This window comes from Balaenoptera borealis, assembly GCF_965194805.1.
Source record: "Balaenoptera borealis genome assembly, chromosome: 14".
Classification (NCBI taxonomy): Eukaryota; Metazoa; Chordata; class Mammalia; order Artiodactyla; family Balaenopteridae; genus Balaenoptera; species Balaenoptera borealis.
Window position 1 is genome coordinate 4,644,901 of NC_138875.1, and position 26,790 is coordinate 4,671,690.

Consider the following 26,790-nt stretch of genomic DNA (forward strand, 5'->3'; position numbering starts at 1 on the left):
TCAAGCCTTTCAATATAAACAGCATAATCCAGGATGGTTAAAATACTGCCTTGTAAAGCACAGACTTTCCTTAAGCTTTTCCTAAGACTTTCTTTATTGGCTTATGGATTTTCAAAAACAGTTACTGACAGTATTAGTTTAAGATCATACTTCCTGAGTTATTGACAACTAGGTTAACTAGTTCTGAAAAAGTGCCCTACTCAGTGGTGAGACAAGACTGTCCTCCGAAGGGAAGGAACAATGACCTGATGCATATTGAATGGATGAGCAAATGAATGAGGACATGAGGACCGTGCTGTTGTGATGGAGGCTAGGGCATTAAGTCGTTTTAAAGGGAATTTGCTTAAAGGTATGATTGAGAAAAGCAAATTATGCAAACTACTTTGAATAGTGTGTATTCAAAGATGATTTTCTTCGTTTGTTGCATCTTTGAACAGTTTATCTTTGTTGCAGGTACATGTATTTTCCTTCCTGAGCACTTGACACGTCTCTGCTGATAATGTCCTTCTAGAGGAGGAAGAAGGAGGGGAGGAAGGGAGGAAGGGAGGAAGGGAGGAAGGGAGGAAAGCCAATTGCATTCCCTTTTGTGGATGAACTAAATCAGCCATCCAGGTTTGTTTTAAAAAATCAGGCTGCTGGAAGTTTGTCTCTGCTTCCCCCCCAGTTACCACTGTCTTAGATAGAACAAGTTAAATGAAAAGATCATGAAAAGTCTGAAGAAGCGTAGCACTAGTTTGCTTTCACTGTTGTGTTTAAATATAAGGTGAGGGACTTCCCTGGCAGTCCAGTGGTTAGGACTCCGCGCTTTCACTGCCGATGATGCAGGTTTGATCCCTGGTCAGGGAACTAATATCCCACATGCCTCGCTGCGACGCCAAAAAGTTTTAAAAAATAAAGATAAAAATAAATAAACATCAGGTGAACTGTGTACTTTGTCCATTCACGTTGACGGGCCTCAGGCTGGGCTGCGCATCAGCAGGAGCCTTGAAACTGTAGTATCTGAGCGAAGCTCCTCTTCCAGCCCTGATCACCCGGGACACAAGAGCTGCAGAATCTGTAAAAACTGGGAACAGTAATAGTGAGTCACAGGGCTTTTGTTACCTGAATTAAACAAAATAGGAGCTATGAATACTTGTAGTCCAGAATTTGATTTATAGTAACCGTTTAAGTTATTGCCTATTTACAATTCAAAAATTAGATTATGCATAAAGAATAAATAATGATTATATAGCTAGGACCCAATATCTACCCCATAATTAAGAAAAATAATTGCTTTTGCCCTTATTCTTACACTACAGAGACCATCCCCTTCCCTCCTATTCAGAGGTAACTATGTCCCTGCACGTGGTATTTATCAAGACCTTGCTTTGTGGATATGTCACTATTTACATAGGTAGTGAGACAATATGTTTTTAGTTTTATTTGCATTGAATTTTACATACATGGAATTATATTTCATGTGGTATACGACTTGATTTTTTTGCTCACAATTATATGTTAGACGATAATAATTGTAATGGAAGAAAATAGAAAGACCACAGTGAGGTTATGGGTAGTGGACATACCAGCCTTGAGGGGGTGAGGAGTACGCTGGTGGTCCGAGTGTCTCCCACGGAGAATCGTCATAAAGCCTTTATGGTTAAGACCACGGGCCAGTATGGCACTGGCGCCGGGATACAAGAGCTTGTCAAGTTTCACCCCAAATTCTGTTTGGGATTTCCAGAAAATTGCTTTGAATCTCTATAAAAAGTTGACAAGTTTTGATAAATATTTATAACGTTGACAGCCTCATGATTTTGAGTCTTGAAATCCATTAGTTGGATATAACCCTCTTTTTAATTTATTCTTTGAGTTCATCAAAGTTTTACAATTTTCTCCATAAAATTCTTGTACCTTTTTTAAGATCTATTTTTATGTAAGTAATAATTTTGATATTTATTGCAATTGATCTCTTTTATATTACGTTTTCTTAACTTTTACTTATGTACAGATTTTACATAGTGATTTTGATTCCAACTTATAGCTTCATTCATTAATTCTAATAATCTCTCTATATGTAAATAGTGATACTTTTTATTTTTCTTTCAAATATTTATGTTTTTATCTTTATTTCTTACCTCACTGCACTGGCAATATCCTTCAGGACAAGGCTGAATAGAACTGCTATTAGGAGGGAATTCTTGACTTGTTCCTCATCATAATCATTTAAACATTAAGCATGAAAACTGCTATATATTTTTGTTGGAGGATTATTACCTTGAGAGTCACGTGTTCTTTTCCAGTTTCATTATGAATGGCTGTTAAATTTTCTCAAATAATTTTTCTGCATCTAATAAGATGATCATGGAATTTAACTCCTTTTATATATTCATGTGATAGAATTCAATTGATTTTGACTATTAATTTTTCTATTAAGACTCCTGCTGTTTTATCCTTTTCATACATTGTTGGACTTGGTTTGTAATATCACTTCGGATTTTGTATCAATGTTCACAAGCGAGGCTGGCTTGCCATTTTCTTTCTTGCGTTGAGCCTGTCAGGGTCAGTATTATAAGCTCACGCTGACCACATCTGTGGAGTCTTTTTCTATGATTGAAATGGTCTATGCAAGAGGCATTTGATCCTTGAATATTTGATAGAACTTTTGGTGATCTCTCTGGACTGGTGTTTTTTTTGGAGGAAAATCTTTGATAAAGATCTGACGGTGATTATGGGACCGTCTGGGTCTTCTAATTCTTTTTGAGTCTTTGTTTTTCAGCTCTCCACTCTGTGCCAAGGTTCAAGAGGGACTATTGTTCTTAGTCTCCTCACAGTCAAGACTTCATACCTTGGGTTTACTTGCAGAGACGTCTTCTGTCATAGCCCCACCCTGAGCAAACCTTGGCTTGTCCCCTGACTCCACAACCCACAGGCTGCCGGACCTAACGTGTAAATGTATCCAGTTCTGTGAAGTGTCCTCAAGGGAAAGCTTGGTTTCCATACTGTGTCTCCCTCTGTGGAGTTGTGCTCTCACTTTGTTTAGGGGTCCTGACTATTCCTTAAATTCTTGACAGAAAGTGAAGGGTATTTAAATAAATGTTTCTATTTTATTCCACAGTTTTGGTGGTTTTTAGCCAAAGGACGGTCAAGGTATATCTGGATATCCATACCGCTGGAAATAAAGGCTTCTTTCTTTCTTAATCATAAGAGTCATTAAATTCTTAAAAATCTTAATTCTTAAGAGTTATGATAGTCTTCTCTAATTTTTATTTCCGCATTTGTTTCTTTTTTTCTGGGCAATACTCTAGCAATTTCTACCTCTGTCTCACTAGGTTAACTGCTTATATTCTTGTGTTTTTGATGCATGTAGAGTAATGACATTAATTATAAAAATGTTTACTGCAATTTTTCTTTGTGGTAGGGACCATGGTAGGTGCTGGATATAATATGAAGAGTAGGAGAGGATGAAACGTGGAGTGACTGTTGCAGTGGGGGTGGCCAACCTTGAGCAGAAGTGGGCCCAGGAAGGAGGCTGCAGGCTGTGGTAGAGGGAGCTCCAGACAGATTATTTCATACCTGCGAAAAGAAATGGAAAGCAACGAGTTAAAGTAGAATGTTGAAATATAGCCTTGTTAGCCTGGCCACAGGCAATTTATTTCAGTCAATTTGATTAAATCTTTTTATTTCAAACCATGTCATTATTCTTACTGTAGAGTACTTTAAGCGCATTTTTGGCCATGCTTTCATTTCTCATCAGCTCAACCTAATACCACAAATATAAGCTGAAATAATTTTAGGTATGCGGACATTTAAAGAAAATGTTCCTATTTGACGTTTGATTTTGTTGCACGTAACTGGGTTATAGGCAGACATGAAGGAGGCAACCGGGGTGGAGAGAAAGTAGCAAGAAACCCAGGATGAGAAGGTACTCAGACTCAGTACCGTCTCCTTCTCTGACTCTTTGAATTTCATGGACAAGACACAACCCTCTCTGAGCCTCAGTTTCCTGGTGTTTCAAATAGGGGCAGCAATGAATTTCCTCCTGCAGTTACGATTAGAATAAAAATTATGAAAATGCGATGCTAAAATGATGCTTTCAATTTTGAATCAGTTCATTTCACTCTCCTGCTTAAGACCCTTTAATGTCTTGTGATTTTAACTTGGAATAAAATCTGATGCCCTCACTAGCAGCCTATGTAATCTGGTTCCTTTCCAGCCCCTTCAATGTAATTTCTGCCCCCGCACCCCGGTGCCCCCATTCCTCATCCTGGCTGCAGCCGGCACCTTCCCCAGCTGCCCTTCTCAGACCCGTTGCTGTGACCAGGCTTTACACTTGCTCTTCCTCCTGCCTGACATTCTTCTCCATCCTCCACGTCTCAACTCAGGTACTGCCTTCAACAGTCCCTGATTGTAGGGACTGAAGGAGTCTCTTCCCCCGCCCCATGCAAGGCACTAACTCGTAGCCTTTCAGGCCCGGATCCCAGCTGGATTGCATTGTCCACAGTTCGTCAGCTGGCTCTCTGCTGGCTGACTCCTGCTAGAATGTAAGCCCCTTGAGGGTGAGGATTTTGTCTGTCTTGGCCACTGCTGTTGAGTTTCAGATAGTCCATAGCAGCGGCAAGGCATTCAGTCAAGTGCGTCTCCAATAAACGAATAAGCAATGGCTGTGAATGCATATTTAAAAGACTAAAGCATTATTCAAATTCATGGCAGTTTGACTGCATTTTTAGAGTTTACTCTTTACATAGCCTAAGATTGTAAAAAAAAAAAAAAAGTGGGATTATATCATCATTCAGATTCAGGGTTTGAGGCTCAAGTGGCAGAGACCCCACACTAGCAAGTCACTGGGTCAAGGGCAAGTCCGGTCACAGCCTGGGCTGCTCCTCATGGTACTGCGGGAAAACCAGCCCTGGGCTTTGACAGGTGAGCGTTTTCAGCCATTTTCAACATATTTTCTAAATAAGGATAGTTTACCCATCAGTGACTTCAATGTTCTTTCGGAATCCTAAGTCCTAAACTCAAAAGTGCATTTTCAGAAATCAATACTGAGACAACGTTGGCATGACAGCAAACATGGCAAGTTCCAACTCTGTCAGGCACAGAGCTGGGCACCTGCTCAGGTATGTTTTATCAGAGGCAGTTCTCCTCTCTGTGTAATCATGTCAGTAGGAGATGCTTTACTAACACACTGAAGTTACAAAGCCCCTTTCATGAACATAAGGAGTTTCCTTTGGTACTGTCCATTGCATTTCTCATCGTAATTATACTCAGGCACAGTTGTGACTTATACAATCAGCATCAGATAACCAAACAACCATATGGCACTTGACCATTTACAGATGCCCAGAAATGGAGCCTTTTTGACACTCGTTTTTCTAGAATATTCCTTAGGCTGTTCAATCATATGCTGTTTTTGTATTGTTCGGATTTTTGAGGAGAAATGGCAGAACAGTCTATATATGCTCTAGATCCAGATGATCTGGATTTGAACCATCACTTGGCCTATTACTAGCTGTGTGACCTTGCTCAAGTTACTTAACCTCTCTGTAACTCAGTTTCCACGTCTATAAACGAGAAGAAAAATCACAATAATAATATATACTCAGAGACATAAATAAATGTGATGGGCTTAGAATATTGCCTACATATAGATTTAGGTGTTGCCTGTTATTATTTTTCATCATGAGTATCTTTTATAGCCCCATAGGATTTAGTGTATTAACATCAAACTCCCAACACTATAATATCAATTTATATAACTTACACTTGAGATGTTAGAAGCAAAGCCATGGTATAAACATTAAATGATAAATATTCTGAGTTTCATGTATTCAACTTTGCCTCAGGCCACACTCTCACCCCAGCTCGATGACGGGCTGCCTCATTCTGGGTGCAGTAAATCATTGGGGTTCACTAGGATTCAACAAAGTGTGGGTGCTTGACAAGCGCCTGCGGCTTCAGGAGCAGTTCTGATGGAGGCTTGCATGGTGGATGGATTTTTATACCCTGGCCAAGTCAGGGCGTGTTGTCCTCAGCCCATTAGCTTGGGCCTGTGTGTCTGGCGCTCTGTCCTCCCAGGCCGAGGATGGCGCTGAGCTGGGCTCTGGGTCCTGTGATCAGCCCTGAAGGCTGCCGGCCTGGATCTGTTAGGGGCTTAATCAATACTGAAGTTATTATCTCACGTTTTCCATGGTTCTGAAACAGGGTGGTATCAGAGTCAGGACAGCAGTTGAGCAATCTTGTTAGGGACTCAGGGGTTTTCGTTTTTTGTTTTTGTTTGTCTTTGTGTCTCTGCTACATTAAGCCCATCAGTCTCTGGTCTGGCTGCAAGAGGGATGCAGCCGTCCGGGGCAGACAGGCTGACACCCCATAAAGAAGAGAGGGGTGTTTTCTTCCTTTTGATACTTCTGATGAATAAGGAAACATTTCCCCTAAGGCCGCTTTAGAGCCCTTCATATAGGACCGAGTCACAGACTCCACACCCTTGCTGGATGATGGGCTGGAAGGGAGAGTGTCTGCCTTCCTTGGTCTCTGAAGTGGGAGACAGGCACTGCCGCAGGGGGAGAGGGGCATCAGCCTTGAAGAGGGTCAATCCCCTGGTGTCGGGCACTGCATTTCATTCTAGAAATATACTTCAGCACAAAATATAATATGCAATCAAAGAGCTCACAGGCTATGGGGAAAGATAAAGTCATAAACAGCAAATTGCATTCAGTATGATAAATGAGACCAACAGTGTAGGCACAGAAAACTGCAGAAACATTTCAGAAGGGAACCTGGCCCAGGTGAATGGCATGCAGATGTGGCTTCCCAGAGAAGGTTGATATCCAAGGAGCATATAGTTCTCAGCCACAGGGGGGAAAAGAGCGTGACAGCGTTAACTGGGAAAACATATTCACCTGTAAAGAGGCCACAAGAGCCCAGGCAATGACAGACTATAATCCAGTTTGACTAGAGGTCGGTAGTCTGTGTATGGGGTCAGAGGAGGCCACGTGAGGAGTCGGAGGGCAAGGTCTGGCAGGCAGGATCTCCCTCCCCAAACTCTTTTCTGTTTATCGCATCACACTTTCCGTTAACAGGCTACTGCTCCCAAAAGCAGGATCTACCGCATGGCGCACAGTCAAAAATACACATGTGCGGAATCTATAGCTATCAATGTTCATGGATTTGTAGAAGTATTTTTTCCGTCTTTTATCTATGAAACATTCACTCACACCTACCGTGTGTTAACAAAAGAAAGGGCTGGAGGTAACAGAGCAACACGTGTGGGCTCTCACTTTGAGAAGAGCGGTTCACTAGAGAGAGCAGACACAAAACACAGGGAACACAGTGCAAATGACATAAAAATAAAGGGAGTACATGGGGCTTTGCTGGTGGTGCGGTGGTTAAGAATCTGCCTGCCAATGCAGGGGACACGGGTTCGAGCCCTGGCCCGGGAAGATCCCACATGCCGCGGAGCAACTAAGCCCGTGCGCCACAACTACTGAGCCTGCGCTCTAGAGCCCGTGAGCCACAACTACTGAGCCCATCAGCCACAACTACTGAAGCCCGCGTGCCTAGAGCCCGTGCTCCGCAACAAGAGAAGCCACCGCAATGAGAAGCTCACACACCGCAACTAAGAGTAGCTCCCGCTCACCACAACTAGAGAAAGCCCAGGCGGCAATGAAGAACCAACACAGCCAAAAAATAAAATAAATTAAATAAGTAAAATAAATAAATAAATACAGGGAGTACAGAGTATCACTGTATCAGTATGAAACCTATAACTCACATTGTCTCCATATTTGGTTCAATAGTAGTAAATAGGCATTTGCTCAATTAAAATGCAAACACTCAACTTTAGAAAATTTCATACTCCATATATTATAGGTAGAAGACTTCCATATCCTTGCAAACTCTATGAAAGAGGATTTTCAACAATTTTAAACTGCTCAGCAGCCTTATAATAAAGTTATTCTCTGAATCAGTTGACAAATGTATCAACCTTGACTTGTGTTACTCCAAATATTTCAGAATCCTTTTTGATAATGCTTTCCCTTTGAGTCTCTAAGTGTAAAAATTTCCAGCATCTGCACACATTTTATCACCTTTATTCAACTCTCAAACTTTACTTCATTAATGTACATGGATAATGTTCCATTCTGTCACATCTTATTAAGAACTAATGAAGCTCTTCTAGACTTAACTTTTGGACTCAGTGGCTGTCTAGATTTCCTTGTATCAGCATTCACTTTTGTCATCACAAGCCTTGGTAATTTCTCCTTCCCACCACAGCCAATTTTGTGAGTCACGATTGCCTGAAGGCTTCCTCCCTCTGTGGAATTCTGTTCCTTTCAGGCACAGTTTCCCCATCCAAGGGACCTGAAGTTCAGTAAACACAACTGCAGATTTTATCTTGCACTCATCAGGAGTATAAACAAGGCTGTGAATGCACCCCGTTACCAAACACATTTTCTCTCATTCTTTATTTTTTGTTGTTTACCATTGCTGTTTTAAGGACATGCTATATCTCCTTTGAGGAATGAATTCAACAGGATGAACAATTAAGTACATTTTTAGAGTTTGAGGGTTTAAAATTCTATGTCATAACATTGATTTGCTGTCTAATAAAAGGAAGTAATGATGATAATAATAATAGTAGTGCCACTAACAACAATAGTATTCACAGCACTACTGATTGCAAAGTGCCTGGGGAAAGATTACAAGCCCTGTAATACAGAATTAGTGGATTTCAGGTACTAACCAACTTTTAATCTTCCTTTTCTTTTCATATAGACACTAACTGTTAAGGACCATGTAACTTATCTATTTGCAAAAATGATGCCTTTCTCTTAGGGAAAAGGAGATATGACATTTTGGTAAAATATCCTAATTCCAATGAATCCTTCTCTAACCTTCCTTTTCCTCCTAACCTCTCAATATCAAGTTGCAGTAGAAGCTTGCAGTTAATTGGCCTGTATTTCAAAATTGTACTTGAAAGGAGTATACAATTCAGAAGTTTTTACATGCTTTCTGAAAATGAACTGCAAGTCAGCTAAGATATTTAAAACAAAGGAAAATGAAGTCTCTTTTTACCAGGTTTCCAGGGTGGTTCATAGACTTATTTACCTGCCATATTTACCTTGTGAAAAAATCAACACCATGTCTGCATGTTCTTTTATGTTAAAGTGTTCATAAGCCAGGAGCTAAAAATCAATCCTCCAATATATGCATCAAAAAATTCCTGTGGAAGACATAGGGAACACACTTGTGCTTGCCAAGGGGGAGGAATGGGGGGGAGAGGGATGGAGTGGGAATTTCTGGTTAACAGATGCAAACTAGTATATATAGAAAGGATAAACAATAGGGTCCTACTATATAGCACAGGGAACTATATTCAATATCCTGGGATAAACCATAATGGAAAAGAATATTAAAAAATTATATATATATATATATATATATATATATATACACACACATCAATATGTATAACTGAATCACTTTGCTGTACAGCAGAAATTAACACAACATTGTAAATCAACTATTTCAATAAAAAATTCCGGTGGAATAATAAATCCCATTAATTCCTCCATGACATTGATTTCATAAATTTACTTGCAACCTCATTCTTTCCTACATGCATTTGTTAAAAGAATACCTGTAAGAAACTTCATATTACTCAAATAGGCGGAGAGATTTTTTTTAAGGTATTCTGAAGTCAAAGCTCAAAGGGCTCAATACAAGCAATTAGCGTGAATCCTAATTAAATACTGCAAAGCTGATCCTCTTCTTCTGCAACATCTATTAGAGCTACAAGAAGGGAAGGAAAGTTAGCCTTAATTTTTCTGGCCTGTGTACTATCACTCTTGAACCTATACAAGTAGGCTTGATATTAAATCTTGCAGAAAGCACTGGCAAACCATTAAGATGTAGAGGGAAGCATTCCATTTTCCAGACATTCCTGCACATTCATGATAGATTTAGTGAAATCTGTTTTGAGTTCCCTTCACAGATACGAGTGTCCTTCTTGTCCCCTGGACTTGATCGGGGGACGGAAAGATTCCTGCTTGGTTGACAAAAGTCAAGTCAACTTGTGACGTGTCTTCAGAAGGTGGCGACTGCCTCTAGAAAAAGGGGTGCATTTGGGGCGCAATGGAGCCAAGAGGAGTCTGAGAAGCATGTATGAGAACATCTTAGCTGCTGGTACCTAAAAATGAATAAAGTGACGCTCCTGGCATATATTATATAAAAATGATTTATATCCTGTATATGCATATAACATTAAAAAATATGTAATAGTCAAATGTGCTTGAACATATTCAACTTTTAAACATTCGTTTAAAAGTGATCATTTTTATTCATTGAATTGTACTGCCAATTAGTAATTTATGATAAATGAATTAAAGCTGTGCTTTTTTCTGTATTACCATGAGATGATTTATTTTCTTAAGTGCTTTAGTCTCCAAAGCAAGTGTCATACTATTAATTTATCAGGTTCAAGTAGACCTTCTGAGGTTCATTTGCACCAACTAAATCCCTGCAAGTAGAGCCATTGAATGCTCACAGCCTCTCTGCAGGCATGTCCTTTCATGTGTACAATGAGCTTGAAGGGAGCAAAGAAAAACTCCATCAAACACAAATCGGGAAAGGAAATCTGACTCATCTGAGGGAGCAGCGTCTTGACAACTGGCCCACGGAGGAAAGAGACAGGAAAATAAACCACAAGAAAAATGAACTGGGCTATTACAAATGGTGGATAATTATCTAATGGAAATATGAAGTTGTAGTTGTATTTTTTCCTTTTTGAATTCGATGAATGGTGCAAGACCAGCAAATATGTATATAATTTTATTAAATGTTTTCCCTAGTAAATGCCTCATTGAGACCAGTCATAGAATTACTCAAGAGTTAGTCAGCAGTGACCCTAAAAGGCATGAATGATCAAGTGTTGCTGCAAAGAGATGAGATATGAGCTCTTTGTAGAAGCGCCTGGTGATGAGTAAAATATTCATGTTTCTTTATCCATTTTACAAGATGCCGCTGGGTGAAGAAGAGACATCTTATCCCTTATGGTTTTGTGGTTGCTTTCGAGCCAGTATCATTGCTCATGTCAAGAAGAACTGACAGGGCTTCCCTGGTGGTGCAGTGGTTGAGAATCCGCCTGCCAATGCAGGGGACACGGGTTCGAGCCCTGGTCTGGGAAGATCCCACATGCCACGGAGCAACTGGGTCCGTGAGCCACAATTACTGAGCCTGCGCGTCTGGAGCCTGTGTTCCGCAACAAGAGAGGCCGCGACAGTGAGAGGCCCGCGCACCGCGATGAAGAGTGGTCCCCGCTTGCCGCAACTAGAGAAAGCCCTCGCACAGAAACGAAGACCCAACACAGCCATAAATAAATAAATTTTAAAAATAAATAAAATAAAATAAAATAAAATTGTTCACAGCTTTAAAAAAAAAAAAAGAAGAAGAACTGACATAGCTGATACTTCCCTAAGTTTCACCTTAGATCAGACAGGTAGAATTGACGATATTCACAAAGACACAAGCCAATTGTTTAAAAATGGTGAATTATAGCGAGAGGAGTGTATCAGAATGTACTGATGTGTGTACATCAAACATTGCTGAGCTGGAAGAGGGGCTTGTCGCAGACACCAAGTCAAAACCCTTGTGTAGATTGTTAACAACACTGTTTCCTAATATTTAAATGTTCAGGAAAATACCGTTCTTTGCACTGCGGCATCGCTGCAGATTAACAAGATGAGGGAGAGACTCTCTTCCTTTTTGTAAATTGTCCTGTTTTCTTTCTTAACAACAATAATGAAAATAGTGATGCTTATCACTGTGACATTATGACTTTATACCTGCACACACATCTTTTCCATTTATTTATACCAAACCCTGTGGGTCGAATAAGGCAATCCTAAATCAGCCCGCAGAATATCAGAAGGAGATTGAAGGCCTCTGTTAACTGTTCACAGAGAAAAGTTATGTGGGCATATAAATTGGTTACAAGGAGATTTGAGTCCTATTGCTAACGTCATTTCATAATGACCTTAGTAAAGTCATACAGTTGTGTTTGTGTCTTTGTTTCCTTATGCATAGAAATTGAATCATAAATCATTATTGGTCTTGTGTGACACTATTTAATAAAGGACTAGCACATAGATAAACATAATACCACTTATACATTTAAAAATGCAAGTGTAACTATAAAATAATTTGAACAAATATCTGTGACATACAACTGGCTTAACAGTATATTTTCTTAAATCGGTAGATTTTTTTGCTGATACATAGAGGGGATGAATAGTATAAAGATTAGAGACCCAGATTCTGGACCCACACTTACTGGATTCATAACCCAGCTCAGCTGTGAATCTCTACAAAAGTTACTACATTTTTGGACCTGATTCCTCTTCTCTGTAAAATGGGATAATAATGGTACATAAGTGAAAGGATTAGCATGAGGATGATATAAATTGATGTAAGCAAAGTAATTAGAAGAGGGCTAACACATGGTGATCACTATGTAAAAGTTAGTTATTAAATTCTGGCACGTATTTTAGTAGCAATTGACCTATCTTGAATTAGCATGAATAATTTATTCACTTATGCCAAACTCTGAGCCTTCATTTTACTTAGCCTTTTCACACTTTTCTTTCACATAATAAATTTACTTGAGTTATATTTATACTCCTAGTCACTTCTTTGGGCAATTTTGAGAGTAATATGGCTTGTTGGCAATAATGAGGTGTCAATCTTCCTGGGATATACTACTATTTTCATTTGTAATTCTGATGATGTATATGAAAGCATTATTATTCTGATTTGTGGGATTTTAGTTTTGTGCCGTATCATTTGATAGGTGAACCTCTCTTATATTATCTTAAAACATTTTTAAAGCCAGACGAGAATGAATGCCTGGATGTCTGAGAAAGTACCTGGCTTGCAGCAAGCTCAAAATGCTTTACCGTAAGACCTAATTCATTGATTAGTCAACTCCTTAATATTTGTTTGATAATTTCTGAGTGCTAGAAAATGTGTGCAAATTTTGCATTCTATTCCATGATAACTTTGTATTAATATAAATAGTGCATTAATTTATATAACATGGAATGATACAGCACCATATATCCAAGGTGATAGGAAGCCCAGTTTGAGAAGCATACACAAATATATTTTGATGTTCCTAATATCTTAAACATTAATTAGAATGTGTATGTGTGTGTGTGTGTATTTACTGTGTCTATGTGTCTGTGTGTACATTTGACTGAAAGCAAATTGATTGTAGATTTTGGTGACCATACATAGAACCAAACATTTTAACAGATTCTTTTCTTTTGTTTAATTTTCCTTTATTTAATTTTAAAAAAGGAAAATGTACTGGGCTTATATTCTGTAATATCTTTTTTATTTTAATAAAAATATAAAGACCCTATTTTGGAACCAAGTCGATCGTAGCCATATGGTCTGTGAAGTTTTTTCTGAGTTCATTATTTGCTAACACAGCTTGCCGAACTTAAATGGAACGAAGTAGAGAGGTTTGGATAAAGGCCAAATAGGGATACATTTGTCATATTCTCGTTGACTCGCCTAGTTTAGGGATTTCAGAACATTGCGAAAGTTGCCGAGGAAATAGGATTTGTTCCAAATAATGGACAAATGACAGAAAGTAAATAAGAGTTAAGTCATTTGAAACTAATATAGAAAAATAAGAAAAGCTGAGACCGTACATATACTGTAGACCAGTTTCAATAACTTAAAGAGTCCATCACAAGCTGCCGCGCGGGGAGGAGGCCGAGGCCGCAGCTTGAGGGAGGCCCGGCCCCTCTGCGCCTGCGTCTGGCGGAGCCTGTGTGAGGCCAAGAGACAATCCTTCCCAGCCGCCGGGATAATCAAGAGTTTTGGCCGGAACTTTGAACACACACCGAGACAATGAGGAGCCAGACGAAAAGCACAGACTATGGCGCTGAAACGGATGAATAAGGAACTTAGTGATTTGGCCCGTGACCCTCCAGCACAATGTTCTGCAGGTCCAGTTGGGGATGATATGTTTCATTGGCAAGCCACGATTATGGGACCTAATGACAACCCATATCAAGGCGGTGTATTCTTTTTGCCAATTCATTTTCCTACAGATTACCCCTTCAAACCACCTAAGGTTGCATTTACAACAAGAATTTATCATCCAAATATTAACAGGAATGGCTGCATTTGTCTCGATATTGCTAAGATCACAGTGGTCTCCTGCTTTAACTATTTCTAAAGTTCTTTTATCCATTTGTTCACTGCTATGTGATCCAAACCCAGATGACCCCCTAGTGCCAGAGATTACACGGATCTATAAAACAGACAGAGATAAGTACAACAGAATATCTCGGGAACGGACTCAGAAGTATGCCATGTGATGCTACCTTAAAGTCAGAATAACCTGCATTATAGCTGGAATAAACTTTAAATTACGGTTCCTTTTTTGATTTTCTTATCTGGCTGCTCCCCTATCAGACCTCATCTTTTTTAATTTTATTTTTTGTTTACCTCCCTCCATTCATTCACATGCTCATCTGAGAAGACTTCGGTTCTTCCAGCTTTGGAAATAACTGCTTTTAGAAACTGTAAAGTAGTTACAAGAGAACAGTTGCCCAAGATTCAGAATTTTTTTAAAAAATGGAGCATGTGTATTATGTGGCCAGTGTCTTCACTCTAACTTGGTTATGGGACTAAACCCACTCCTCACTGCTCTAACATGCTGAAGAATCAGCAGAGGGGGAGGGAGATGGATGCTGAGTTGCCACGTCCGAGGAAGCTGCATTATTCTAGCAGCATCCATTCATGTGTAAGCCTTCCACTGTTAGGGGTTTGAGGTTACATGATATACTTTATGCTCGTAACTGACGTGGCTGGAGAACTGGTATTGAATTTATAGCATCAGCAGAACAGCAAATGTGATGTATTTTATGCATGTCAATAAAGGAATGACCTGTTCTTGTTCCACAGAGAATGGAAATCGGAAGTCAAACACCCTTTGTATTCCAAAATAGGGTCTCAAACATTTTGTAATTTTCATTTAAATTGTTAGGAGGCTTGGAGCTATTAGTTACTCTATCTTCCAATACACTGTTTAATGTAGCGCTGAATAAATGATGCAAGTTGTCAATGGATGAGTGATCAGGTAATAGCTCTGCTAGTAATTGATTTATTTTTCTTCCATAAAGTTGCATAAACAACAAAAAAAAGAGTCTATCACATTCCACTAACCATTTGAACTTGTCATATGAGCCCTCGTTGACAGCTTCTGTTTTTGCTCGTGGTTAATGAATAACATGCAATATGGTATGTAATATAATGATTTGCTTAGTCTATTAAATGGAAGAACATTTATTTTTAGATTATTTTCAATTAATTACATAAGAATTTGAAGTTTCTAAGTTCCACAGCAAAAATGGAGCTTTGAATGTCTCCAACAAGTAGCTCCGACATTCAAACAATATATTCAGTTTTACATTGCCGGTGGTGGCCAGTGACGCTTTTCCATTTCAAGCATATGCTTTCAACTGTTTTATGAGAATTACTACTTAGAGCCACGGTATGAGACCTTTGATCCATAATCTACTATCGTATTTTCATCCCCTGAAAACTTTTCAATTGATGACACTATATGTATGTTCTTCAAATTATTCTAGGAGCAGGCATTGTACAATTCCGGCTGCTTCATGATCTTCACTGCACTATTACAATATCTATACTATTATAGTTCTCTCTAGGGACACATAACAAAAGAGGAATCTTATGGTGAAAACTATCCAATTTAATGAAATGGATAATGTAGTTGGCACTTTTTCCAGCATAGTGATTCTACAATATTTAACAAAGGTGCATTTTACTTTGACTTTGTTATTATACGACTTCTCTTTTAACTTTTTCCAAATGTTCCTTATATCTTTTAAATACTTAAAAATGATTTTAATTCCAAAAACAGAGATTTTAAGATATTTGAATCATGTTAGGAGAGGACATTTTTAAGAATATTTTTGGTTTATGATTAAAGAACTCAAGAAGCTAATCGAGGGACTCCCCTGGTGGTGCAGTGGTTAAGAATCCACCTGCCAATGCAGGGGACATGGGTTCGAGCCCTGGTCTGGGAAGATCCCGTATGCCACGGAGCAACTAAGCCCGTGTGCCACAACTACTGAGCCTGTGCTCTAGAGCCCGCGAGCCGCAACTACTGAGCCCATGTGCCACAACTACTGAAGCCCATGTGCCACAACTACTGAAGACTGCATGCCACAACTACTGAAGCCCATGTGCCTAGAGCCCGTGCACCGCAACGAAGAGTACCCCCCGCTCACTGCAACTAGAGAAAGCCCACGCACAGCAATGAAGACCCAATGCAGCCATAAATAAATAAATAAATAAATAAATAAATAAATAAATAAATAAATAAATAGAAGTCCATAAAAAAAGAAAATCATTTACATATATAAAAAAAGAAACTAATTGATACCTGTGTTCACTTAACATTTATCCAACAAATATTTATTGAGGACTTGCTACATTTTTGGCTAGGTGCAGGATAAAATTTTGAGCAAAAGAAAGAGACTCTGCTCCTCTGAAGATAATAGTCAATTGGATGACCATGCCCCCTAAAATCTGTTCTTTCATAGAATGAAAGCAAAGAAATCTCTACCTGGTAAACTTATACTTTGTGTAACCTAATGGTCTATTTATGACGGTACTGCCAAATATGTTATGTCAAAAAATGTGTCAGTTGATTTACATGTTATTGATTCTCTAGGATCAGAGTCAAAATTACTTACTCAGTCAACAAACACTTACTGAACACCTAGAGTATACCTACATTTAAAAAGTTTTAAATTGTTCAATACTTAGTGTTGTACAGTCCCTAGCAACGCTCAGTAAATATTTGTGGAATTAATACATGGATAATTAAATGCACATATCACTATCTTGAGATACAGACTTAATTCCTGTCCTCAGGGTTACATCCTTGTGGAAGAAATAGACAAGCACATGATTAGTGCTCTTTATAATCAAGAGAAGCCCAGAATGTCACGAATGCTCAGAGATGGAGCACCTCGTATACCCTTGGAGGGTTAGAGAAAGCTTCCTGGAGACTGAGATTGCTTTGAGGTGTTAGCTAATGAGGGGAAAGATTTAGTTTAGTGATCCATGGAGCATACATTGGGTGGATAATTGAAACAGCACCGTCTAACAGAAAGTTTTGTGATGATGGAAATGTCTTAAATAAGTGCTGTCTAATGCAGTAGCCACTTGTCACGTGTGGCCAGGGCAACCGAGGAGCTGAATTTTTAATTTTATTTAATTAGAATTTAAAGAGCCACACATGACTCATTGTTAGTGTATGGGGCAGCGTTGGATTGGAGGCTGGCAGGCCAAGAGGCTGAGAAACTAAGAAGGAAGCTGATGAAGCAAGCCAGCCACAGGTGATGAAGGCATGGTTTTAGTCAATGGCCATGGGAATCAATATGAGAAGATGTGTTAAAGAGATTTTTAGGGAGAGGAAGAGATCCAGGTGACCATCACTTTCTGCGTGAACAGCCTGGTACTTTTGGTGTCATTCAGTGATACAGGGAATAAGGAAGAAGAGCAGGTGTGGGTCAAAAACGATTCATTATCTTTAAGATAAAGAAAAAGAGAGACCAAGATGGAGACCTAAGTGAACAGTGACACTTGAGGGGCAGACATGGGGAACATACTCAACGAAGGAGATTATTATGTAGATGATAGACAAGGAAACTCAGAAAACTGTGGTGTTACTAATTGTAAAGGCGTTTCAGGAAGGGTGAAAGTTTAAAAGTGTCAAAGTAACAGAGAAGATGAGTAAAGACCAAGCAGCGATTCCCAGTGGACTGGGAATTTATATGTCATAAGTGACCAGAAAAAGTTGCATTAGAGACATAAAATCTAGGTGGGCTTTAATGGTTGAGAAATAAGTTCTTGGTCAGGGCCGACAATGTAGGCTGTCTTCTAATTTCAACTTTTAACTTTATATTAAAATAATTAAACAGCTTTCGACTCAATCACACTTTTATCTCTCAAACGAACTTCTGTACTAACCCATTGTCAGAAAACATACCAAATATTCATCAGAAGCATGAGAGAACCTCCAGGAAATAACTCAGATAAGGAAGCCTTGTTTTTATTTGTCCAAAAAGGGTATATCGTCATTGTTGCTCCGTTAAAAAATGCTTTTTATTACTTTATTTTTTTAATTTTTATTTTTTTAACATCTTTATTGGAGTATAGTTGCTTTACAATGTTGTCTTAGTTTCTGCTGTATAACAAAATGAATCAGCTATACATATACATATATCCCCATATCCCCTCCCTCTTGCGTCTCCCTCCCACCCTCCCTAACCCACCCCTCTAGGTGGTCACAAAGCACCGAGCTGATCTCCCTGTGCTATGCGGCTGCCTCCCACTAGCTATCTATTTTACATTTGGTAGTGTATATATGTCCATGCCACTCTCTCACTTCGTCCCAGCTTACCCTTCCCCCTCCCCATGTCCTCAAGTCCATTCTCTACGTCTGCGTCTTTCTTCCTGTCCTGCCCCTAGGTTCTTCAGAACCTTTTTATTTTTTTTTAGATTCCATATATATGTGTTAGCATACAGTATTTGTTTTTCTCTTTCTGACTTACTTCACTCTGTATGACAGACCCTAGGTCCATCCACCTCACGACAAATAACTCAATTTCGTTTCTTTTTATGGCTGAGTAATATTCCATTGTATATATGTGCTACATCTTCTATATCCATTCCTCTGTTGATGGACACTTAGGTTGCTTCCATGTCCTGACTACTGTAAATAGTGCTGGCATGAATATTGTGGTACATGACTCTTTTTGAATTATGGTTTTCTCAGGCTATATGTACAGTAGTGGGATTGCTGGGTCGTATGGTAGTTCTATTTTTAGTTTTTTAAGGAACCTCCATACTGTTCTCCATAGTGGCTGTATCAATTTACATCCCCACCAGCACTGCAGGAGGGTTCCCTTTTCTCCACACCTTCTCCAGGAAAAAAATGCTTATTATTACTTTAAACCTACACATCGTCTTCTGTATATGTGCGAACCTTTAGAGAGAGCAAGCATTTCTCATCTTCAGGATCATAAAAGACTAATTTTCCTGGCAGGGCCAGAGTCTCACTCAAGTCAGAATGGGTTAAATGCTATAGACCAATGTAGCCTAAGGCACAGTACGTCAAACGCTTTTAAGTCGTTTTACAATTCTTGATCCAGCTGACTCTATCATTTCATTAAGTGACTGGGCTCAAGGCTCCTGCGGGTTTGTAGAGGACACAACAGTTTCATAAAGAGGTGGAGGAGAGGCATGAGTCAAAGAACAGTAACTAGACACCGTGGTGTAACTCTTAAACTTCACCCCCAAAGCAGAGGATGACTGAAAAGGACAACCTACTTCAGAGCACAGCTGGAGAAGTTTATCCTAAGAAGCTATGTCACTGCTCTGTGCCACGAATATTTTCCCCGAACCTTCTCAGTGGGGTCGGTCTGTCTGCATCACTAGTTCTCCATGGGAAGAAAATGTCTGTGTACTTTGGGAAGAGCTATCGTACTGTCACCATCGAGGGCAAAACGAAGGAAAAACATCAAATGTGGTTAAAATGTTTAGAAAAGAATCAGTTAAGCTGAAACAGTGCTCAAAGGTTTAGTAACTCCTAACACCCAGATTGTAGCCTCTGTCCTTTCCCATTTAAAGGGAGAAGTTCTGAGAGAAACAGCTAATTCTAGGTCCAATGTACAAATGAGGCTGGACAGCTTATTGTATCAGAAAGCGAGGTAGTTATGAAAGGCTACCAGTCTTGTGTCAATTGGACTTGACCATCAATAAAGATGGTTATTGCAGTGGATCGAAGGACATTAAATGTGTTTTTTTCTATATGAAGTGTACCTCAAGGCAAGCAGACAGTTGGTTGCTGAGCAAGGCTTTCTCTTCATGGAATTATTCCACATAATAAAGGAAGAAGAAATGACAGATGTAGAACATGGCTTTTTTTGCAACACTTAATGAAGTAATGAATCTATGTAATTTGTAGCCATCATCAATGGCTAAAAATCTCATGAAAAGAAAAACAACCACACATTTTGTGACCCAGATGAGTGTACACTACGCTGTCTATGGAGTATTATTGCCAAAAAAGTCAAACCAGTCTGACCAATTGTCTATCCTAATCTACCAATTAACCGGAAATACAAAGAAGAATATGTTAAATAAAACCACAGTGATAAGCATTCTAGAGAATTTGGCTGGAGGAAATTCTATGGAGCAAACAGTCTGGATTCTTCAACAAATAATTTGTGAACAAAAGCAAAACCAAACAGACTAAACCAGCACAAATGAGAAGGGAGATACTATGGATTGAATGTAGGCATATCAAACAATGAAGGTTATTTGGATCTTAAACTGTATAAATTTTTTTTTTTTTGCAGTGGGGAAAATTTGAATACTGCATGGATATTTTAAGGATAGTATGGAGTTAGTTAATATTAATTTTAAGAAGATAATAATATTTAAGTTATTTTTGAGTCCTTGTCTTTTGGAGATGCAAATGTAAAATTTAAGGATAAAATGATATGACGTCTGAAATTATGTTCTGGGGGAGAGGCAGAGTAGGTGGAGAGTGTATTTTGTTCGACAGGAGAATTGTGCAGATAGCCACCCACCCCTGCCCAGCCAGAGCTCTTAAAGGTCACAACTTGGCGAAATCAGGTGGTGGAGAAGGAATCCAGGTTAATATGAAGTGAAGGAAAACTGTGTGGCCTCACTTTCATTTGGATAGAGGAATCTTCCCTCTATTCCTATCTGTCTATATTTTTTTTCAAATCTTTATTGGAGTATAAATGCTTTGCAATGTTGTGTTAGTTTCTGCTGTACAGCAAAGTGAATCAGCTATACGTATACATATATCCCCATATCCCCTCCCTCTTGTGTCTCCCTCCCACCCTCCCTATCCCACCCCTCTAGGTGGTCACAAAGCACCGAGCTGATCTCCCTGTGCTATGCAGCTGCTTCCCACTAGCCATCTATTTTACATTTTGTAGTGTATATATGTCCATGCCACTCTCTCACTTCATCCCAGCTTCCCCTTCCCTGCCCCCATGCCCTCGAGTCTGTTCTCTATGTCTGTGTTTTAATTCCTGCCATGCCACTAGGTTCATCAGTACCACTTTTTAAAATTCCATATGGCTGCATTAGCATACGGTATTTGTTTTTCTCTTTCTGACTTACTTCACTCTGTATGACAGACTCTAGGTCCATCCACCTCACTACAAATAACTCAATTTCGTTCCTTTTTATGGCTGAGTAATATTCCATTGTATATATGTGCCACACCTTCTTTATCCATTCATCTGTTGATGGACACTTAGGTTGCTTCCATGTCCTGGCTATTGTAAATAGAACTGCAGTGAACATTGTGGTACATGACTCTTTTTGAATTATGGTTTCCTTAGGGTATATGCCCAGTAGTGGGATTGCTGGGTCATATGGTAGTTCTATTTTTAGTTTTATAAGGAACCTCCATACTGTTCTCCATAGTGGCTGTATCAATTTACATCCCCACCAGCACTGCAGGAGGGTTCCCTTTTCTCCACACCTTCTCCAGCATTTATTGTTTGTAGATTTTTTGATGATAGCCATTCTGACTGGTGTGAGGTGATACCTCATTGTGGTTTTGATTTGCATTTCTCTAATGATTAGTGATGTTGAGCATCTTTTCATGCACTTGTTGGCCGTCTGTAGGTCTTCTTTGGAGAAATGTCTATTTAGGTCTTCTGCCCATTTTTGGATTGGGTTGTTTGTTTTTTGTGATATTGATCTGCATGTGTTGCTTGTATATTTGGAGATTAATCCCTTGTCAGTTGCTTCGTTTGCAAATATTTTCTCCCATTCTGAGGGTTGTCTTTTCATCTTGTTTATGGGTTTCCTTTGCTGTGCAAAAGCTTTGAAGTTTCATTAGGTCCCATTTGTTTATTTTTATTTCCCTTACTCTAGGAGGTGGGTCACAAAGGATCTTGCTGTTATTTATGTCATAGACTGTTCTGCCTATGTTTTCCTCTAAAGAGTTTTATAGTGTCTGGCCTTCCATTTAGGTCTTTAATCTATTTTGAGTTTATTTTTGTGTATGGTGTTAGGGAGTGTTCTAATTTCATTCTTTTACATGTAGCTGTGCAGTTTTCTCAGCACCACTTATTGAAGAGGCTGTCTTTTCTCCATTGCATATTCTCGCCTCTTTTATCAAAGATAAGCTGACCATATGTTCATGGGTTTATCTCTGGGCTTTCTATCCTGTTCCATTGATCTATATTTCTGTTTTTGTGCCAGAACCATACTGTCTTGATTACTGTAGCTTTGTAGTATAGTCTGAAGTCAGGAGCCTGATTCCTCCAGATCCGTTTTTCTTTCTCAAGATTGCTTTGGCTATTCGGGGTCTTTTGTGTTTCCATACAAATTGTGAAATTTTTTGTTCTAGTTCTGTGAAAAATGCCATTGGTAGTTTGGTAGGGATTGCACTGAACCTGTAGATTGCTTTGGGTAGTACAGTCATTTTCACAATATTGATTCTTCCAATCCAGGAGCATGGTATATCTCTCCATCTGTTTATGTTATTTTTGATTTCTTTCATCAGAGTTTTATAGTTTTCTGAGTACAGGTCTTTTGCCTCCTTAGTTTGGTTTATTCCTAGGTATTTTATTCTTTTTGTCGTGATGGTAAATGGGATTGTTTCCTTAATTTCTCTGTCTGATCTTTTGTTGTTAGTGTATAGGAATTCAAGAGATTTCTGTGCATTAATTTTGTATGCTGCAACCTTACCAAATTCATTGATTAGTTCTAGTAGTTTTCTAGTGGTATCTTTAGGATTTTCTATGTATAGTATCATGTTATCAGCAAATAGTGACAGTTTTACTTCTTCTTTTCCAATTTGTATTCCTTTTATTTCCTTTTCTCTCTGATTGCTGTGGCTACGACTTCCAATACTATGTTGAATAATAGTGGTGAGAGTGGACATCTTTGTCTTATTCCTCATCTTAGAGGAAATGCTTTCAATTTTTCACCATTGAGAATGATGTTTGCTGTGGGTTTGTTGTACATGGCTTTTATTATGTTGAGGTAGGTTCCCTCTATGCCCACTTTCTGGAGAGGTTTTATCATAAATTGATGTTGAATTTTGTCAAAAGCTTTTTCTGCATCTATTGAGATGATCATATGGTTTTTATCCTTCAGTTTGTTAATATGGTGTATCACATTGATTGATTTGCATATATTGAAGAATCCTTGCATCCCTGGGATAAATCCCACTTGATCATGGTGTATGATCCTTTTAATGTGTTGTTGGATTCTGTTTGCTAGTATTGTGTTGAGGATTTTTGTGTCTATGTTCATCAGTGATACCGGTCTATAATTTTCTTTTTTTGTGACATCTGTGTCTGCTTTTGGTATCAGGGTGATGGTGGCCTCATAGAACGAGTTTGGGAGTGTTCCTCCCTCTGCCATTTTTTGGAAGAATTTGAGAAGGATGGGTGTTAACTCTTCTCTAAATGTTTGATAGAATTTGCCTGTGAAGCCATCTGGTTCCAGACTTTTGTTTGTTGGAAGATTTTAAATTACAGTTTCAATTTCATTACCTGTGATTGGTCTGTTTATATTTCCTAACTCTTCCTGGTTCAATCTTGGAAGGTTGTACTTTTCCAAGAATTTGTCCATTTCTTTCAGGTTGTCCATTTTATTGGCATATAGTTGCTTGTAGTAGTCTCTTATGATCTTTTGTATTTCTGCAGTGTCAGTTGTAATCTCTCCGTTTTCATTTCTAATTTTATTGATTTGCGTCCTCTCCCTTTTTCTCTTGATGAGTCTGGATAAAGGTTTATCAATTTTGCTTATATTCTCAAAGAACCAGCTTTTAGTTTTATTGATCTTTGCTATTGTTTTCTTTGTTTCTATTTCATTTATGTCTGCTCTGATCTTTATGATTTCTTTCCTTCCACTAATTTTGGGTTTTCTTTGTTCCTCTTTTTCTAGTTGCTTTAGTTGTAAGGTTAGGTTGTTTATTTGAGATTTTTCTTGCTTCTTGAGGTGAGCCTGAATTTCTATGAACTTCCCTCTTAGAACTGCTTTTGCTACGTCCCATAGGTTTTGGATCATCGTGTTTTCATTGTCATTTGTTTCTAGGTATTTTTTGATTTCCTCTTTGACTTCTTCAGTGATCTCTTGGTTATTTAGCAGTGCACTGTTTAGCCTCCATGTGTTTGTGTTTTTTACTGTTTTTTTCCTGTAATTGATTTCTAATCTCATAGCATTGTGGTCAGAAAAAATGCTTGATATGATTTCAATTTTCTTAAATTTTCCAAGGTTAGATTTGTGACCCAAAATGTGATCTATTCTGGAGAACGTTCCATGTGCACTTGAGAAGAAAGTGTATTCTTCTGCTTGCGGGTGGAATGTCCTAAAAATATCAATTAAGTCTATCTGGTCTATTGTGTCATTTAAAGCTTGTGTTTCCTTATTTATTTTCTGTCTGGATGATCTGTCTATTGGTGTAAGTGGGGTGCTAAAGTCCCCGACTATTATTCTGTTACTGTTGATTTCTCCTTTTATGGCTGTTAGCCTTAGGTATTTGCCTTATGTATTGAGGTGTTCTTATGGAGGGTGCATAAATATTTATAATTGTTATGTTTTCTTCTTGGATCAATCCCTTGATCATTATGTAGTGTCTTTCCCTATCTCTTGTAACAGTCTTTATTTTAAAGTCTATTTTATCTGATATGAGTATTGCTACACCACCTTTCTTGTGATTTCCATTTGCATGGAATATCTTTTTCCATCCCCTCACTTTCAGTCTGTAAGTGTCCCTAGGTCTGAAGTGGGTCTCTTGTAGACAGCATATATAAGGGTCTTGTTTTTGTATCTATTCAGCCAGTCTGTGTCTTTTGGTTGGAGCATTTAATCCATTCACATTCAAGGTGATTATCGATATGTATGTTCCTATTGCCATTTTCTTAATTGATTTGGGTTTGTTTTTGTGGGTCTTTTTCTTCTCTTTTGTTTCCCACTTAGAGAAGTTCCTTTAGCATTTGTTGTAGAGCTGGTTTGGTGGTGCTGAATTCTCGTACCTTTTGCTTGTCTGTAAATCTTTTGATTTCTCCATTGAATCTGAATGAGATCCTTGCTGGGTAGAGTAATCTTTGTTGTAGGTTTTTCCCTTTTATCACTTTAAATATGTCCTGCCACTCCCTTCTGGCTTGCAGAGTTTCTGCTGAAAGATCAGCTGTTAACCTTATGGGGATTTCCTTGCATGTTATTTGTTGCTTTTCCCTTGCTGCTTTTAATATTTTTTCTTTGTATTTAATTTTTGATAGTTTGATTAATATGTGTCTTGGCGTGTTTCTCTTTGAGTTTATCCTGTATGGGACTCTCTGTGCTTCTTGGACTTGATTGACTACTTTCTTTCCCATGTTTGGGAAGTTTTCGACTATAATCTCTTCAAATATTTTCTCAGACCCTTTCTTTTTATCTTCTTCTTCTGGGACCCCTATAATTAGAATGTTGGTGCATTTAATATTGTTCCAGAGGTCTCTGAGACTGTCCTCAATTCTTTTCATTCTTTTTTCTTTATTCTGCTCCCTGGCAGTTATTTCCACCATTTTATCTTCCAGCTCACCTAAACGTTCTTCTGTCTCAGTTATTCTGCTATTGCTTCCTTCTAGAGTATTTTCAATTTCAGCTATTGTGTTGTTCATCACTGTTTGTTTGCTCTTTAGTTCTTCTAGATCTTTGTTGAATGTTTTTGTATTTTCTCCATTCTGTTTCCAAGATTTTTGATCATGTTTACTATCATTACTCTGAATTCTTTTTCAGGTAGTTTGCCTATTTCATCTTCATGTATTTGGTCTTGTGGGTTTTTACCTTGCTCCTTCGTCTGTAACATATTTTTTTGTCATTTCCTTTTTTTTTTTGATGGCTGGGGCTGTATTCCTGTCTAACTGGTTGTTTGGTCTGAGGCGTCCAGCGCTGGAGTTTGCAGGCAGTTGGATAGAGCCAGGTGTCTGTGCTGAGATGAGGAACTCCAGGAGGCCTCACTCTGATTAATATTCTCTGAGGTCTGAGGTACTCTGTTAGTCCAGTGGTTTGGACTTGGAGCTCCCACCATAGGAGCTCGGGCCCGACCTCTGGCCTGGGAACCAAGATCCCACAAGCTGTGTGGTGTGGCCAAAAAAAAAAAAAAAGAAGGAGCAGTACAATAACAAAGACTGAAAAACAAAATAAAATTAGAAAGATAAAAAATATATTAGGAAAAATAAAAATATAATTGAAACAACTGCAACAAGGTAAAATAAAATCACAACAGAAAAAAGAAAAGAAAAAAAGGGGAACAAGCCAAAAGGAGCCAAACAATAACAAAGTACACAGAATAAAATAAAATTAGAGGGGCTTCCCTGGTGGCGCAGTGGTTGAGAGTCTGCCTGCTAACGCAGGGGACACGGGTTCGAGCCCTGGTCTGGGAAGATCCCACATGCCACGGAGCAACTAGGCCCGTGAGCCACAATTACTGAGCCTGCGTGTCTGGAGCTTTTGCTCCACAACAAGAGAGGCCGCAATAGTGAGAGGTCGGCGCACCGCGATGAAGAGTGGCCCCCACTTGCCATAACTAGAGAAAGCCCTCGCACAGAAACGAAGACCCAACACAGCCATAAATAAATAAATAAATAAATAAATAAATAAATAAATAAATAAATAAATACAGACAGACAGACAGACAGTTCTGGGTGT

General features: G+C 38.8%; 1 protein-coding gene and 1 pseudogene across 34 annotated transcripts in view; both read left to right on the forward strand.

The window, feature by feature from the left end:
- Positions 1-26,790, forward strand: part of FBXO15 (F-box protein 15) — a 585,398-nt gene that overhangs the window by 321,456 nt on the left and 237,152 nt on the right. The window lies entirely within an intron of this gene.
- On the forward strand, positions 13,726-17,835 carry LOC309611191 (ubiquitin-conjugating enzyme E2 D3 pseudogene; annotated as a pseudogene). Its single transcript has one exon. The product of its transcript is annotated as a ubiquitin-conjugating enzyme E2 D3 pseudogene (transcript).